Source organism: Macaca nemestrina, chromosome 2 (genome assembly GCF_043159975.1).
Source record: "Macaca nemestrina isolate mMacNem1 chromosome 2, mMacNem.hap1, whole genome shotgun sequence".
Lineage (NCBI taxonomy): Eukaryota > Metazoa > Chordata > Mammalia > Primates > Cercopithecidae > Macaca > Macaca nemestrina.
The window spans coordinates 129641193-129656328 of record NC_092126.1 but is presented as its reverse complement, the minus strand read 5'-3'; the positions used below and the strand labels follow the sequence as shown (position 1 = coordinate 129656328).

The following is a 15136-nucleotide window of genomic DNA, read 5'->3' as shown; positions in this document are numbered from 1 at the left end:
AAAACTTAGTTGGGCATGGTGGTGCACACCTGTAGTCCTCACTATACAGGAGACTGAGGTGGGAGGACTGCTTGAGCCTGGGAGGTCGAGGCTGCAGTGAGCAGAAATCGTACCACTCCATGCCAGCCTGGACAACAGAGTAAGACCCTGTCTCAAAAAAAAAAAAAAAAAAAAAAAAGACTATATGGTTTTCTTATCAACAGTTGCCAGTGCAATGGGCTAAAGAGCAGGGACTTCCACAAAAAAGAAAAAAAGAGTTATGTATAATAAAGTATAATAAAGATAGTAACACGTCTGAACCCTTTATAACACATATTTCTTAAAATTAAAAAGAAAAAACTTTCCATTTAGGCAGCACTTACACAATACCAAAAGATTCAGGTCAAGAATGAAAAATGATAAAGATGGAAAATTATCAGGCAGTTTTTGTCTAAGCGCTGAATCATCTGTATGATTTTGGTAATGTCTGGGATGAAAGTGTACTTAGTCTTTAAAGAACAAGGGGAAAAACAATACAACCATGCCGCAATCTAAAAACGAAATGCAGTGGGATATGTTTTGAACATTTCTATATGAAGCATAGTCACTGGGAAATGTGAAGTAAGGTTCTATTACAACCACAATGTTCACTGACATTTTTCCGCCCTGCTCCCTGTTGAGTCTCTTGCAAGTAGACTTGAACACACCTGCTGAGTTGGGTCTAGCCAGAATTTTATAGGAGCTATAGTTCTTAACACACACAAAGGGGTTTGCTTGCATCTGTAACCTATATTAGGTAAAGGATAAAGGATAACTATAGCATAAAAATATTGGGAGAAAAGAGCTGGCAGCAAGAAACCATTCAGCAACAGTCTCAAAAAGAAATAAGTGGCCGGCACGGTGGCTATGTGGATTAGAATGTGACATATCAAGAGTTTCACCCAATGCTACAGAGATCCTCTTCTTTGATGGACTGGCTGATGGGTTAAACAGAATTTTCCTAGAATTACTCCCTCTCTTATAAATTACCCATGTCTGGCTTATTTCCCTGAAAAAATTTTTTTTTTCTGGCATTTAGTTTTTGGTTTTTTTTTTTTTTTTTTGAGATGGAGTCTCGCTTTGTCACTCAGGCTAGAATGCAGTGGCCTGATCTTGGCTTGCTGCAGCCTCCACCTCCTGCCTCCCAGGTTCAAGACATTCTCCTGCCTCAGCCTCCTGAATAACTGGAATTACAAGCGTGAGCCACCACGCCCGGCTAATTTTTCTAGTTTTAGTAGAGACGGGGTTTCACCATGTTGGCCAGGCTGGTCTCGAACCCCTGGCCACAAATGATCTGCCCACCCCGGCCTCCCAAAGTGCTGGGATTACAGGTGTGAGCCACCTCACCCCAGCCACATTAAGCTTTGTTAGGCTTTAAAAGCAAAAAGGCTGGATGCAGTGGCTCACGCCTGTAATCCCAACACTTTGGGAGGCTGAGGCGGGTGGATCACCAGAGGTTGGGAGTTCAAGATCAGCCTGGCCAACATGGAGAAACACTGTCTCTACTAAAAATACAAAATTAGCTGGGCGTGGTGGTGCATACCCCTATAATCCCAGCTACTCAGGAGGTTGAGGCAGAAGAATCTGGGAGGTGGAGGTTGTGATGAGCTGAGATTGTGCCATTGCACTCCAGCCTGGGCAGTAAGAGCGAAGAAACTTCGTCTCAAAAACAAGCAAACAAACAAACAAAAACAACAACAACAAACAAAAACTTCCTCTCATGCTCCATTCTGTGATCATTTACCATTATTGTCAAGGAACCACCCCAATTTTTGCTATCTGTGAGAGAGAAGAGGGAGGGAAGGGAAGGGGAGAGAGAAGCACCAGAAGGAGAAAAAAACCTCATCACAGCTCTGAGAGAATGTTTAGGAAAAATAAGGATGATTTATCCCACATCCTTGAAGGCTGGGTTTTATAGAACTAGGCAGACATGGTTATACTTCTTTCTTGTCTGGGATTAAATTATAACCAACAAAGGATCGGTAAAACCACAGTTGATCTTGGCAAAGTCGCCTCTGCCTCATCATTCAGAATTCAGCTCCGATGTCACTTCCTTGGAGAGCTGCTCCTCTGACTCCCAGGTATGATATAGAACCTGAGTCACCTTCTAACTCCCCCTTATTGTTAAGGACCCTGCACAGCACTTGTGGCTATTACATTTGGAATTGTTTACAAGTTGGTGTGTGTTTGTTTCCTTGTTTTCGGCTTGCCTGCACTATAGTGACAGCTTCAACAGAACATGATGATTAGTCTTATGGCAGGTATTGCTAGTCACCTACTCAAGATGCATTTAATTGTACCCTACTTCCCAAATGTGTTTACAGAAAACAAGGAGCCCATCAAGGAAAACAAAAGCTAACAAATGCTACATTTCTTAGCTCCCCTGCTGCTAGGGGTAGCCATGAGATGTGCAAAGAGATAGACCAGTAATTGTTGGGTAGAGCTTTTCAGGAAAGCATCCTGGAGGGAGGAATCCTCTGGAACACACATTCTCCCCTTCCATTCCCCCTTCCTTATTGGAATGCAGACACTGCTGGAGGGAGAGCAGCAAGCTGGGACCACATAGAGAAGGCAGAGGCAGGCATGGTCCCAGTGGCCCCTTGGAGCCACTGTGCAGGCACTGGACTGTCTGTGTCTAGACTTCTAATTACAGGAGAAAAATAAAACCCTTATTTGGTATAAGCCATTGCTGTCGGTGTTTCTGTCATTTCCTGCCAAAAGTCATTCCCAGTTGATATACCGCAGTATTCCTAGTACTTTGAACAGTGTCTGGCACATGGTAGATGTTCAACATTTGTGGAGGGGGCTGAGATTGAAGGCTATTCACCATCAGGCCCTAATACAAAATAATAGATATATATTGGAGTTTGAAGATGTCAATTAACCATATTCCTTATTCCTAAGGATTCCAAGTCAATTGACAATAGACACAGGAGACAAATAGAGGTTTTTTAAAATGACCTTTCATTCATGCATTCATTCAATATTTATTGAACTCCTATTACGTACCACACACCATACCAAGTATTGGGGATAAAGCAGCGGATGTAACAGACCAAAATGCCTGCCCAGTGGTGCCTCTATTTAGTGGTAGAAGAAAGACCATAAACAAGATACATGTGTGTGCTAGGAGTTGGGGGACAATTTGGAGAAGATCACAAAAGGCCTCCCTGAAGAGTCATTTGAATATAGTTCTAAAGGAGCAATATGGGATTATCTGAGGGAAGAATATTCTAGGCAGACAGTACAGTAAATCTGTGGGCCTGCCGTGGACATTTTCAAGGTCTTGACCGTATGCCTCAAATTTTCCCATTTTAGTGCCAGCCTGATGTCAAATTACCAGTATCAGCATCCCTTTTGCCTGAAGGAGGCCTTCTCTGGGCACTGGACCCTGCCTTACCCCAGGCCTGAGACAGGCCCCTCTGGAGGGCTAACATTGTTCACCCCTGACGTGCAAGCTCTACACCAGCTCCCAAACCTTGCCAGTAGAATTGAGATCAGTTGCCCACAGGGGTAGCTGGCTGAGTGGCACACCCTTTCATTTCCATCTCCTTTCCCAATTTCCCTACTTTCTAAATAAACAATTTACACTCAAATCCTTGTCTCCAGCTCTGTTCCTGGTGGATGACACAGTGAGACAGACCCTGAACTTGGTTATGTAAGGAGACTGGGATTCCTGTACCTGAGGGAGGGAATGGGGAGAGTAACATAGAGTCTTGGCACAAGGTCTTGTAGGACCCCGCACACTCCAGCTTTTATGCCAAGATAGGAAGCCTTTGGAGGGTTTGGGGTAGGGCCGTGACTTATGTTTTAAATGTTTACGCCAGGCTCAGTGGCTCACACCTGGAATCCTAGCACTTGGGGAGGTTGAGGTGGGCAGATTGCTTGAGCCCAGGAGTTTGAGGCCAGCCTGGGAAATATGATGAAACACTGTCTCTACTAAAAATACAGAAATTAGCCCAGTGTAGTGGCACACATCTGTTGTCCCAGCTACTTGGGGGACTGAGGCAGAAGGATCACTTGAACCTGGGAGGTCAAGGCTGCAGTGAGCCGAGATGGTGTCACTGCACTTCAGCCTGGGTGACAAAGTGCAACCCTGTCTCAATCAATCAATCAGTCAATCAATCAATCAATAAATGCTCACTCTAGCTGTTGTGCTGAGAATGGGTGATAGGAGACAATGTTGGAAGCAGGGAAACTTTTTTTTTTTTTTTTTAATAGAGATAGGGTCTCACGATGTTGCCCAGGCTGATCTTGAACCCTGAGCTCAAGTGATCCTTCTGCCTCAGCCCCGCAAAGTGCTAGGATTAGAGGCAAGAGCCACCACACCCGGCCTGGAAGCAGGGAAACTTCTATTAAGGAACCTATTACAACTAGTGCAGGTAAATGGTCAGAACTAGGGCCAGAGTGGTAGCTTTGTGGCTGTCAAAGCTGGAGTGAAGAACACTGCCTAGACACAATGCCAGCACGATCTTCCCGTCCCTGGTCACCTCAGCTGAATTCATCCTCCAGCAGAGCAGCTGGAAAACCTCAGGCCTCCAGGTGCTGAGCAGATTCAGCATTCACGAAGCCACACACTCAGGTCTAAGTCCTGGCTTCATCACTTACTACCAATGTACCTTTGCACAAGGTGCCTAATGTCTCTAAGGCTAAAATATATTATCTACTGTATAGGACTGCTGTGAAGAATGAAATTAAATGAGAGAATGTTTGTAAATTGCTGAGCACAATGCCTGGACCAATAAATTACAGCTTTAATATGATCATTCTGATTATCATATTTTATCAGTTATAAGACATCATAGCTACTAAATGCCTTGTTATTTATCTACCTCCAAGGAAGAATAAAAATGGGGCCACTTAAATATGACGCAAGGTCTTAATAACAGTCCTGCATTACACATGAATGAGACACATCAGCTCTTCACTGCTTTGAAGCATCTTTTTTTCCTTTTTTTTTTTTGAGATGGAGTCTTGCTCTGTCACCAAGGCTGGAGTGCAGTGCCATGATCTCAGTTCACTGCAACTTTGCCTCCTGGGTTCAAGCCATTCTACTGCCTCAGCCTCCCCAATAGCTGGGATTACAGGTATGCACCACCATGCCCAGCTAATTTTTGTATCTTTAGTAGAGATAGGGTTTCACCATGTTGGCCAGGCTGGTCTCAAACTCCTGACCTCATGATCTGCCCATCGTGGCCTCCCAAAGTGCTGGCATTACAGGCGTGAGCCACTGCGCCCGGCTGAAGTATCATCTATTCCAAGGAATTTGGCCATTTCTCTTGCCTTCAGTTGCATGATGTGTCATGGGAAATGCTTTTGCATATATCTGAGAAACAGCATGAACTCAGTATAACTGGCAGCTTCAGCTCCTTGAGGGTGTCCGCCTTCTTAGGTTCCTTCCACAAAACACTTGGAGGAATTGATGTCATTCCTCCTTTGACAAATATTTGTTTCAATAACATCATTTGCACCCTGCTACTTTACTTCTGTAGCCACAAAAGCTGTGAAAACCATGCATATAATAACTTTTCTTTTTAGTGCTGAATCACTGTGTATTCTTTCATAAAGTATATAAATGTCCATGAAACTGAACATGTGTAGTTCCAAGCATGGGCAAAATGTCATCGAAGCAACAATTTTGATGTATATGACTAAGTTAACAGATTCATAAGCAAGAACAACTACATCACGACCCAACAGAAACGGATACACATGTGTGCTAAAACTCACATACTATGATGTTCTTAGCAGCACTAGGGGAGAAAAAGTGAAACCTTTTCCTCACCCATCACAAGGTTCATGGCTGAGGCCCCTATAACAAAAGGCAAACTAACAAGAGAAAAGCATACTGATTTATTTCACGTAAGTTTTACATGACATGGGAGCCTTTAGAAAAGAAGACCCGAAGAATCATGTCAAAGTATGATTGGAGGACAAACAGGTAGGATCTAATGGGAATAAGCTGGAGGGAACTTACAAAGTCTATTTCTTCAGATTCTTCTTGGCATCTCTGTGTCTTCGTTCCTTTCCCCCAGGTATAGGGAGGACCTCTCTGGAAGGAGAATCTAATCACCTACTTTCAGGGGAAGGTCAGCTAGTTTTTATAGACTACATCAGTGGAGAAGGGTGAGAAAGGTCAGAGAGACCTTCTTGCTTCTGTGGTTTTCTCGAATGCCAAGGTTCCGTATTTGGGACGTAGCATGTCCTGAACCCCATTCGCAGCCCTATTCATAAAAGCCTCAAACTGGAAACTTCCCAAATATCCATCAATGGTAGAACAGAGAAATGTTGGTATATGCATACTATGAAATACACAGCAATGAGAATGAATAAAAAACTATTAGCAACAACATATGTAAACCTGACAGATACAATATGGAGAAAAAGAAACCAGATAGCAAAATACAATTCCGTTTCGATGAAGTTCAAAAACAATCAAAATTCATCTATGCTGTTAGAAGTCAGGAGAGTTGTTACTTGGGGTGGGGGTGGAGTTGAATAACGACTGCTTTTGAATAAGAGAGGAGCATCTAAGAGGCTGATAATGTTCTGTTTCTGGAGCTAGGTGCTGACTACCTGGGTGTGAGTGACTTATGAAAATTACAATTCACTGAGTTGTGAACTTATGACTTTTTCTGAAGTTATTTTCATTTTTTTGAGACAGGGTCTCACTCTGTCACTGGCGCTGGAGTGCAGTGTGTAATCATAGCTCACTGTAGCCTCGGATTCCTGTGCTCAAGCAATCCTCAACTCTCAGCTTTCTCAGTAGTTGGGACTACAGACACGTAACACCACACTTGGCTAATTTTTAAATATTTTGTAGAGATGGGGTCTGGTCTCAAACTCCGTGCCCCAAGCAGTTCTCCTGCCTCAGCCTTTCAAAGTGCTAGTATTACAGGCATGAGCCACTGCACCTAGCCATTTTTCTCTAAGTATACTACAGATCAAAAAAGTTAAAAATATTGAAGACCTAGAGTGTGTTTACATATTTATGTGTGTATGTGTGTGTATAGATATACACATATACACATACAGATATACACTCACATACATACACATACACATACATAGATATGTGTACGTGAGTGTATATAAATACAAAACTGATCTTTATTAGGATGAAAAAGTGACACTTGAGTGAAGGATGACTTGTCACATCTTATAAAATTTTACTGATTGAAATTTTATGTAAAACATACTCAGAAGGCTGAAGCAGGAAGATTGCTTGAGGCCAGGAGTTCAAGACCATCCTGGGCAACATAGCAAGATTGTGTCTCAAAAAAATATATATGTATATATATATTTAAATTAGACAGAGTCTCACTGTGGCCCAGACTGGAGTGCAGTGGCGTGATCTCGGCTCTACTTCCCAAGTTAAAGCAATTCTCCTGCCTCAGCCTCCCAAGCAGCTGGGACAACAGGGGCACGCTACCACACTCCGTATTTAAATTTTTTTGGAGAGAAAAGGTCTCACTATATTGAAAAACAACTTTTTTAAACTTCTATTCAAAACAAAACAATCAATACTTATTTCATTCTTTGCCTCTTGCATGTACTGCAATCAGAAACAACACTTTATTGAATAAGAAAAATAACTTTTTTATAATTTTATTTTTGTTTCCTTTCAAGGAAAATTCCCATTGAACCTGTGTGCACCCTGAACACACACCTATGCTATGTACTGAAGTTTGCTCCTCATTTAAAATGTTTTTATCTAGTGGTAGTTTTCCTCAGATAATTAGGACTTCCTGTAAGTGAAAACCACTGCAGAAACACAGCAGAAGAAACAAATATTTCTTCCTTGGAAAAGCCTAGAAAGTATTCCTGGAGAAATGTGTAAAACTGTGGCTTCTGATACAAGAATCCTCAGCTCAGAAGGTCAAGGCTCAATCATTCGATGAGATGAGACTGATGAACTAGAGGAATGCCCAGGATTCAATGGCATTGTTTTCTCTGCACACTAGAAAATTGTCTCTTGTTATTTAGGCTGCAATTAACCAAACTTCCGGTCATTTACCTCCACTTCTGTAATAGCCATGGAGGAGAAGAAGACTGAAATCTTCTCCCCAGGAATATCCAACCTTCTCTTCCTACACACTATAGTGTAATTACTTTTCATATGTTCTTACATGCTTGGCTGCATGATTCAGTTCACATTGCTCCTCCATGAGTAGATTAATTTATCAACCAGGTGAATACTATCAACAGACTTCCAGCTACTCCAACCAGATTAGAAGAATCACCCAGCCCAGCCCACTTTCTGCACCTGCAAAATCATGACATACAAGAAAATGGGGGCCAGGCATGGTAGCTAACGCCTGTAATCCTAGCACTTTGGGAGGCCAACATGGGTGGATCACCTGAGGTCAGGAGTTCAAGTCCAGCCTGGCCAACATGGCAAAACCCTGTCTCTACTAAAAATACAAAAATTAACTGAGTGTGGTGGTGCCTGCATGTAGTCCCAGCTACTCCGGAGGCTGAGGCAGGAGAATTGATTGAACCCAGGATATAAAGGTTGCAGTGAGCCGAGATCAAGCCACTGCACTCGAGTCCGGATGACAAAGCGAGATTCTGTCTCAAAAAAATAAAATAAAATAAATCAAAATTGGAGGGGAGATGCTAATGGCATCCAGGTAGAGGCCAAGGATACTACTAAGCATTCTACAATTCACAGGGCAGCCATCCAGACAATTATCTGGCCCCAAATGTCAATAGTGCTGAGATTTAAAAACCCTGGGCTGAGGACAAGTCCTTTCTCTTGCCTGTCCCCTCCACCCTCCCATTCCATCCTGCTTTGGAGCTCTCATCCCTTCAGTGACATTCTAATTTAAATACTTATGACTCTTATCAGTTTAGACAACTACTTTTCACAGTCTGGGTCTCAGTTTCTATAGGAGCTAATCAGCAAAGATTGCCTCCCATAAAACACACCTCTTGTATTTATGCCCTCAGATAGTCCTCTGTCCTTGAATCTGACTCATTTTAACCAAAGGGACGTCACAGATGTTACACAAAGCTGGATCTGGGCCTAAGCCTTAGGAAGGCCTGGTGGCTTCTGCTTTTGGGGGTGTGAAGTTGCCATGTAGGAAGTCCACGTGGAGAGGTCACATAGACAGGGAGAAGCTCTGAAACTGCATGAGGAGAGAGAAAGGACCTGTGTTCCAGCTGAGCCCAACGTTCCTGTCAAGGCATTAGACAAACGAGCCCATTGAGCCTACTGGTAACTCTAGGCAATGCAGACATCACAAGGAGCGGAAGAACTGCCCGGCTGAACCCAGTCAGCTCACAGAATTCTAAGAGGTAACAAAACAGTTGTTGTTTTAAGCCAGAGAGTTTTGAGATAGTTTGTAATGCAGCAACAGACAACTGAAACTATTACCTTATCTCTCTACAATGAAAAGATGGGATGAGATCATATTTCAAATTTTTTTTAGCCTCAGAATCCTAGATCTAAACAAAATCTTATCTGGAAGCACAATATACGTATATCTGTGAGGAATGCTTTTTGAGACTCAAGTGACAGAAAACCTTTACACTGGTTTAGACGATAATGGCTTCTTCCTCACATGGCAAGAAGTCTGGAGCCAGGTGGTTGCCGGAATTGGTTCAGTGACTCACGGAGGTCAGAGCCAATGTTTCTGAGATTCCAGGCGTTCCTGTGCTTACAGCCACATGGTCACAAGATTGCTGTTGTAGTGGCAGACATGATGTTAGCATGGAAGGGAGGAGGAAGAAAGGAAAGGACCGTATCAGCCACATATGTCCCTTTTTAGTAAGAAAATAAAAGCTTCCTAAAAACTTTAGCAGCAGTTCTCACATTTCATGGGCTAAAACTGGGTCATACACCAATCCATAGCTTCTAGGGAGACTGAGAAATTGAAGAACAGGATTGTCGTGAATGACCTTGATCACACTCCATGGCTTGAAGTTGAGTCCATTTCCCTGCACACAAAATCACAGTCAGGAAGAATGAGTGAGGAATGGGATTCTGAACAATAAATAACTAGCTTCTGAAACAATGTGAAAAAAAAAAAAAAGCATTAAAATTCAATTAATCTGATTGACTTAGGGGAGATGGGACATGTATTTCTATCAGCTCAGCTCCTTCTCTTTCCTGGCTGCTTCCTACTACATCCTAGATCCTGGGGGGCTCCAACAAAACTCCAGTACTCCAGAGAGCCAAGTCTAAAAATCACTCAACTGTATCTTAACAAATCTTCCTGCTCTAACATTCTAGAATCTGTACAGTCAATTGATGTAATTTCTTGTGGGTATCAATTTCCATACTTTCTATTTGGGGGGGATAAGCATCTTAAATTTTACCACCTGTCTCAGATTGTGAGTTTCCCTTTCAGTATCATGAGATTTCATTGTCATTCTTTCATTTATCAAAGTCCTTTAGGAAACCCTCATATCTCTCCCAAGTGTAAAACCAGTAACAGAATAAAACATATTTTATCAACCAGGCGTGGTGGCTCACGCCTGCAATCCCAGCACTTTGGGAGGCTGAGGCAAGTGGATTGCTTAAGCCCAGGAGTTTGAGACCAGCAAGCCATGATCAAGCCATTGCACTCCAACCTGGGCTACAGAGGAAGACCCTGTCTCAAAAAATATATGTATATATTTTTTTCTTGATCATTGTTTCAACGATCTTCACAAGTACTCTGTGAGGTAGGTATTATTACTCCCATTCTACAGACGAGGAAATGAAACTCAGGAAGACAGGAATCTGGACCACATTTACACAGTTCTGGAACTGCCACCCAAATCATCTGAGCCCATATCAAGAGCTCTTTGTACTTACTCAATTCTATAGTCTCAGACAAGTGTCACGTCTGTAATCTCAGCACTTTGGGAGGCTGAGGCAGGTGGATTGCTTGAGCTCAGGAGTTCGACACCAGCCTGGGCAACATCAGAAAAACCTGTCTCTACCAAAAATACAAAGCAATAGCCCAGCATGGTGGTGCATGCCTGTAGTCCCAGCTATGTGGGAGGCTGAGGTGGGAGGATTGCTTGAGCCTGGGAGGCAGAGGTTGCAGTGAGCCGAGATCGTGCCACTGCACTCCAGGCTGGGTGATGGGTGGGGGACCCTGTCTCAGAAAAAAAAAAAAGAAAGAAAGAGAAAGAAAGAAAGAAAGAAAGAAAGAAAGAAACAAAGAAAGAAAGAAAGAAAGAAAGAAAGAAAGAAAGAAAGAAAGAAAGAAAGAAAGAAAGAAAGAGAAAGGGAGAAAGGGAGAAAGGGAGAAAGGGAGAAAGGAAGGAAGGAAGGAAGGAAGGAAGGGAGAAAGAAAGAAAGAGGGCTTAAGTTAATATTTTAAAATTTAAAAATATATTAAAAACGGAGAAAAAAATAAATTCTAGAATTCCTTTCCAGTACCTTGGAGTAGAGGAAAAAGTCAAATGAGGTTTTTGCTCTCATGGGATTTATGTTTTAGATGAGTAAAACACTAAAAAGCACAAACTGGGGCAAGTAAATAAAGCCATAACTCCAGCTAGTACATTAAGGAAAAGATACAACAGGGCAAAGTGTTAAAAGAGTACTGTCAGGATAGGGTGAGAGCTCCTCTCAGCCGGGTTACTGGGGAAGCTTCTCCAAGAAAGTGGTCATTTGTGCTGAGAAAGTGTCAGAACTTGCATATTTGAGGCATTTTAAGGAGTCCACTGAGGTTGGACTGGAGGAAGGTCGGGGGGGGGGGGATCAAGGCCAGAGAAGAGGTCAGAGAGGAAAGCAGGAGCCAGTTTGTTCATTTGTCCACAACTGGTTACTTCTCAAAGTCCACCTTCCCCAGGATGCTTTTCAGAAGATGCACTCTGCTTTCACTTTTATCTCCTTCAAGGATCAAGAACTAGAAAGTTCAGACCCCATGATGCAGATTCTGCAACCTAGTCATTTTATAAAAGTAGGCTTGGTAGAGAAACGGAGAGAGAGAGTCAAAGGATGAATCTTCCTAATCATCTTTCTTTCTTTTTTTCTCATTTAGAAGCTAGCACTGACCAGATGAATCAATGTCTTTGCAGCTAAGAATTGCTGCATCAAGGAAATATGACACTTTATTTTATGGGGCACACACTCCATCTGTAATACATCTCTCCTGGGGGTAGGGAGCCAGTGCAATGATATATGATCCAAAATAGGAAGGAAGAGTCCTAATGTTCCTAGTTCCACAGCTGCAGAATTTATGGGATAAGCTCTGACTTTCTATTAGAGACCAATGAACAGAACTGATAACTGTAAAATCACTCTAGGCTGAGGTTAAACAAATGGATCGATGTGTCTGCCAGCAATTAGCAATACCACAGCATTATTCCCCTAATAAACTTAACAGAAGGTATTTGGGTGTTTTGTTTTTTTTTTAAATTAAGATAAAGACTGGAATTAGAAAGTTAGATGTGCTCCTTTTAAGCTACAGCACCAGAGAGCTTCCAAGGACAAGAAGAATCATTTAGTGTGTAGGTGAGACCTGGAACCTCCACAGGGATTTCAACAAACCCTGAACATCATTTACAAGTTTTCTTTTTTTTGAGGTGGAGTCTTGCTCTGTTGCCCAGACTGGAGTGCAGTGGTGCAATCTCAGCTCACTGCAACCCCTGTCTCCTGTGTTCAAGCGATTCTCCCACCTCAGCCTCCCAAGTTGCTGGGATTACAGGTACCCGGCACCACACGTGGCTAAGTTTTGTATTTTCAATAGAGATGGGGTTTCACCGTGTTGGCCAGGCTGGTCTCGAACTTCTGACTTCAGGTGATCTGCCCACCATGGCCTTCCAAAGTTCTGGGATTACAGGCATGAGCCACCGTGCCCAGCACAAGTTTTCATAACAAGACACTGGGAAAGAAATTGCAGGTAATCACCCTTGCCCTTTGATGGAAGGGCTAAGATACTTTTTTAAAACGTTCAACATGATGGTGGTATAACCTGTAACAAACCAACGACTGTGGGATTGATACTGTGCAAGCACCATCCTCACGTGCCTGCATGCTTGACGATTGCTAGTGTCCCTTTACTGAGATGAAGGGTCACTAAAGACCCTCAAATGTTAAATACCTTGACCAGTGTCAACATTTTATTCTGCAATCCTCAATGGAACAATAGTAAGCCATACAATAAGATGATGATGATGATGACGACGACTACTACTATGAAAACAATAGCTTCTGCCATTCACTGAGCATGTATTATGTGCCAGGAACCTGATATGTTTTATCTCATTTAGCCCTTACAACATTCATGTAAGGTAGATAGTAGTATAACAGATATTATTATTATGATTTTTGAGATGGGGTTTCACTTTTGTTGCCCAGGCTAGAGTGCAATGGCCTGATCTCAGCTCACTGCAACCTCTGCCTCCCGAGTTCAAGTGATTCTCCTGCCTTCTGCCTCAGCCCCCCGAGTAGCTGGGATTATAGGTGCACGCCACCACACCCGGCTAATTTTGTGTAACAGATACTATTATAATACTTCATGGTATTATAATCCCCATTATACTGAAAATAAAACTGAATCTAAGTGTTCAGTAACATCCCTAAGTTCACTGAGATACTTAGAGGAAGATTTAGAATTAGATGCTTTCGAATCTAGAGGATGTGAGCTTAATCACTAAGCATTCAGACTCTCAAACAGCAGTTGTGCCAATATGATCCATTTTCTGTTTTTAAAGATCACTAGGCCGGGCGCGGTGGCTCAAGCCTGTAATCCCAGCACTTTGGGAGGCCGAGATGGGCGGATCAAGAGGTCAGGAGATCGAGACCATCCTGGCTAACACGGTGAAACCCCGTCTCTACTAAGAAATACAAAAAATAGCCGGGCGAGGTGGCAGCGCCTGTAGTCCCAGCTACTCGGGAGGCTGAGGCCGGAGAATGGCGTGAACCCGGGAGGCGGAGCTTGCAGTGAGCTGAGATCCGGCCACTGCACTCCAGCCTAGGCTACAGAGCGAGACTCCGTCTCAAAAAAAAAATAATAATAATAAAAAATAAAGATCACTGGAGAGCAGCCAGATGCTTCCACTGAAGCCGCTTCTCATTTCGGGTGGAGGGTCTTTTGCTTATCTGTCGCCCAGTGGCATAATCACAACTCACTGCAGCCTCTACCTTCTACCTTCCTGGATTCAAACAGTCTCCCATCTCAGCCTCTCAAATAGCTGGGGGCTACAGGCACATCCCACCAAGTCTGGCTTTTAAATTTTTTTGTAGACATGTGCTCTCATTTTGTCTTCCAGGCTGATCTTGAACTCCTGGCCTCAAGCTATCCTCTCACCTCGGCCTCCCAATGTGCTGGGATTGCAGGTGTGAGCACCACGCCCAACCTGATTCAGCTGCATTTCTAAGTTCACAGGTTCACAGTAAAGAAATTTGTCAGGCCCAGACAAAGGCAGCCTAAAGTATATTCTAACTTGGTTGGCCAGTAGTCCATATTCTATGCCATATGGAAAGGCCACTTTGCACATTGCTTGTTTTCTAGGAAAAATGCCATAAGGAGTTCATGCTTCTTAACAAAACAAAGGTAATCACTGTCAAATTTCCCTTTTGGAAGGAAGGAAAGAAGGAAAGGGGAGAGGAGAGGAAGAGAGGAAAGGGAAGAGGAAGAAAAAATGAAGAAAGGAAGGGAGGGAGGGAACACTTTCTGCAGCATCCTAATGGACATCCATGGGTTGGGGAGGGCAGGGAGAAGAAACCCTCCTTTAGGTTTCTGCAATGTCTGACAAAAACATTCTTTGGCTAGAAGAACTCTTGGCCAAAGATCAAGGGAGAGGCCCTTCTCCCTATCAGCCTCTGATCAATTAGTTCTTTTGGCAAGGTACTGAGAAACCAACTCAGGACTCCAAAAGATGGACATCAATTAGAAAAGTTTTCATCAAAGCCCTTTTTATTTTCAACTCAAAATGCCATTAAGTAATATATTGGAACACAGACCCAGTAAACCTTCTCAGGTGCTTCCCCTCTCCTGGTCCGTGCCCCCCATTCATGTGGGTTACCTTTCCACTCCCAGGGCATGGGATCTGCTTCCTGAGCCGTTGCCAAGGGGATGGGTTACACAACAGGAAGAGAGGAGGTGTCGCTCCTTACGGGTGTAAGCCTCGGCCAGCGGGAACAAACCAACAGGAAATACGAGACAGGAGCAGA

General features: G+C 43.1%; 1 long non-coding RNA gene across 2 annotated transcripts in view; it reads right to left on the bottom strand.

Moving 5' to 3' along the window:
* Positions 1–6854: 6854 nt before the first annotated feature.
* The window catches only part of LOC112427056 (uncharacterized), an 80666-nt gene continuing 72384 nt past the window's right edge, over positions 6855–15136 (bottom strand). The window contains exons 5-6 of one of the 2 annotated variants that reach the window (XR_011620174.1): positions 9836–9960; positions 6855–9705 (exon numbers count right to left, since the gene is read on the bottom strand). This is a non-coding gene — a long non-coding RNA (uncharacterized lncRNA). Of the gene's footprint in view, positions 9961–15136 lie in introns of both variants that reach the window. The other variant, XR_011620173.1, reaches the window with a different exon arrangement.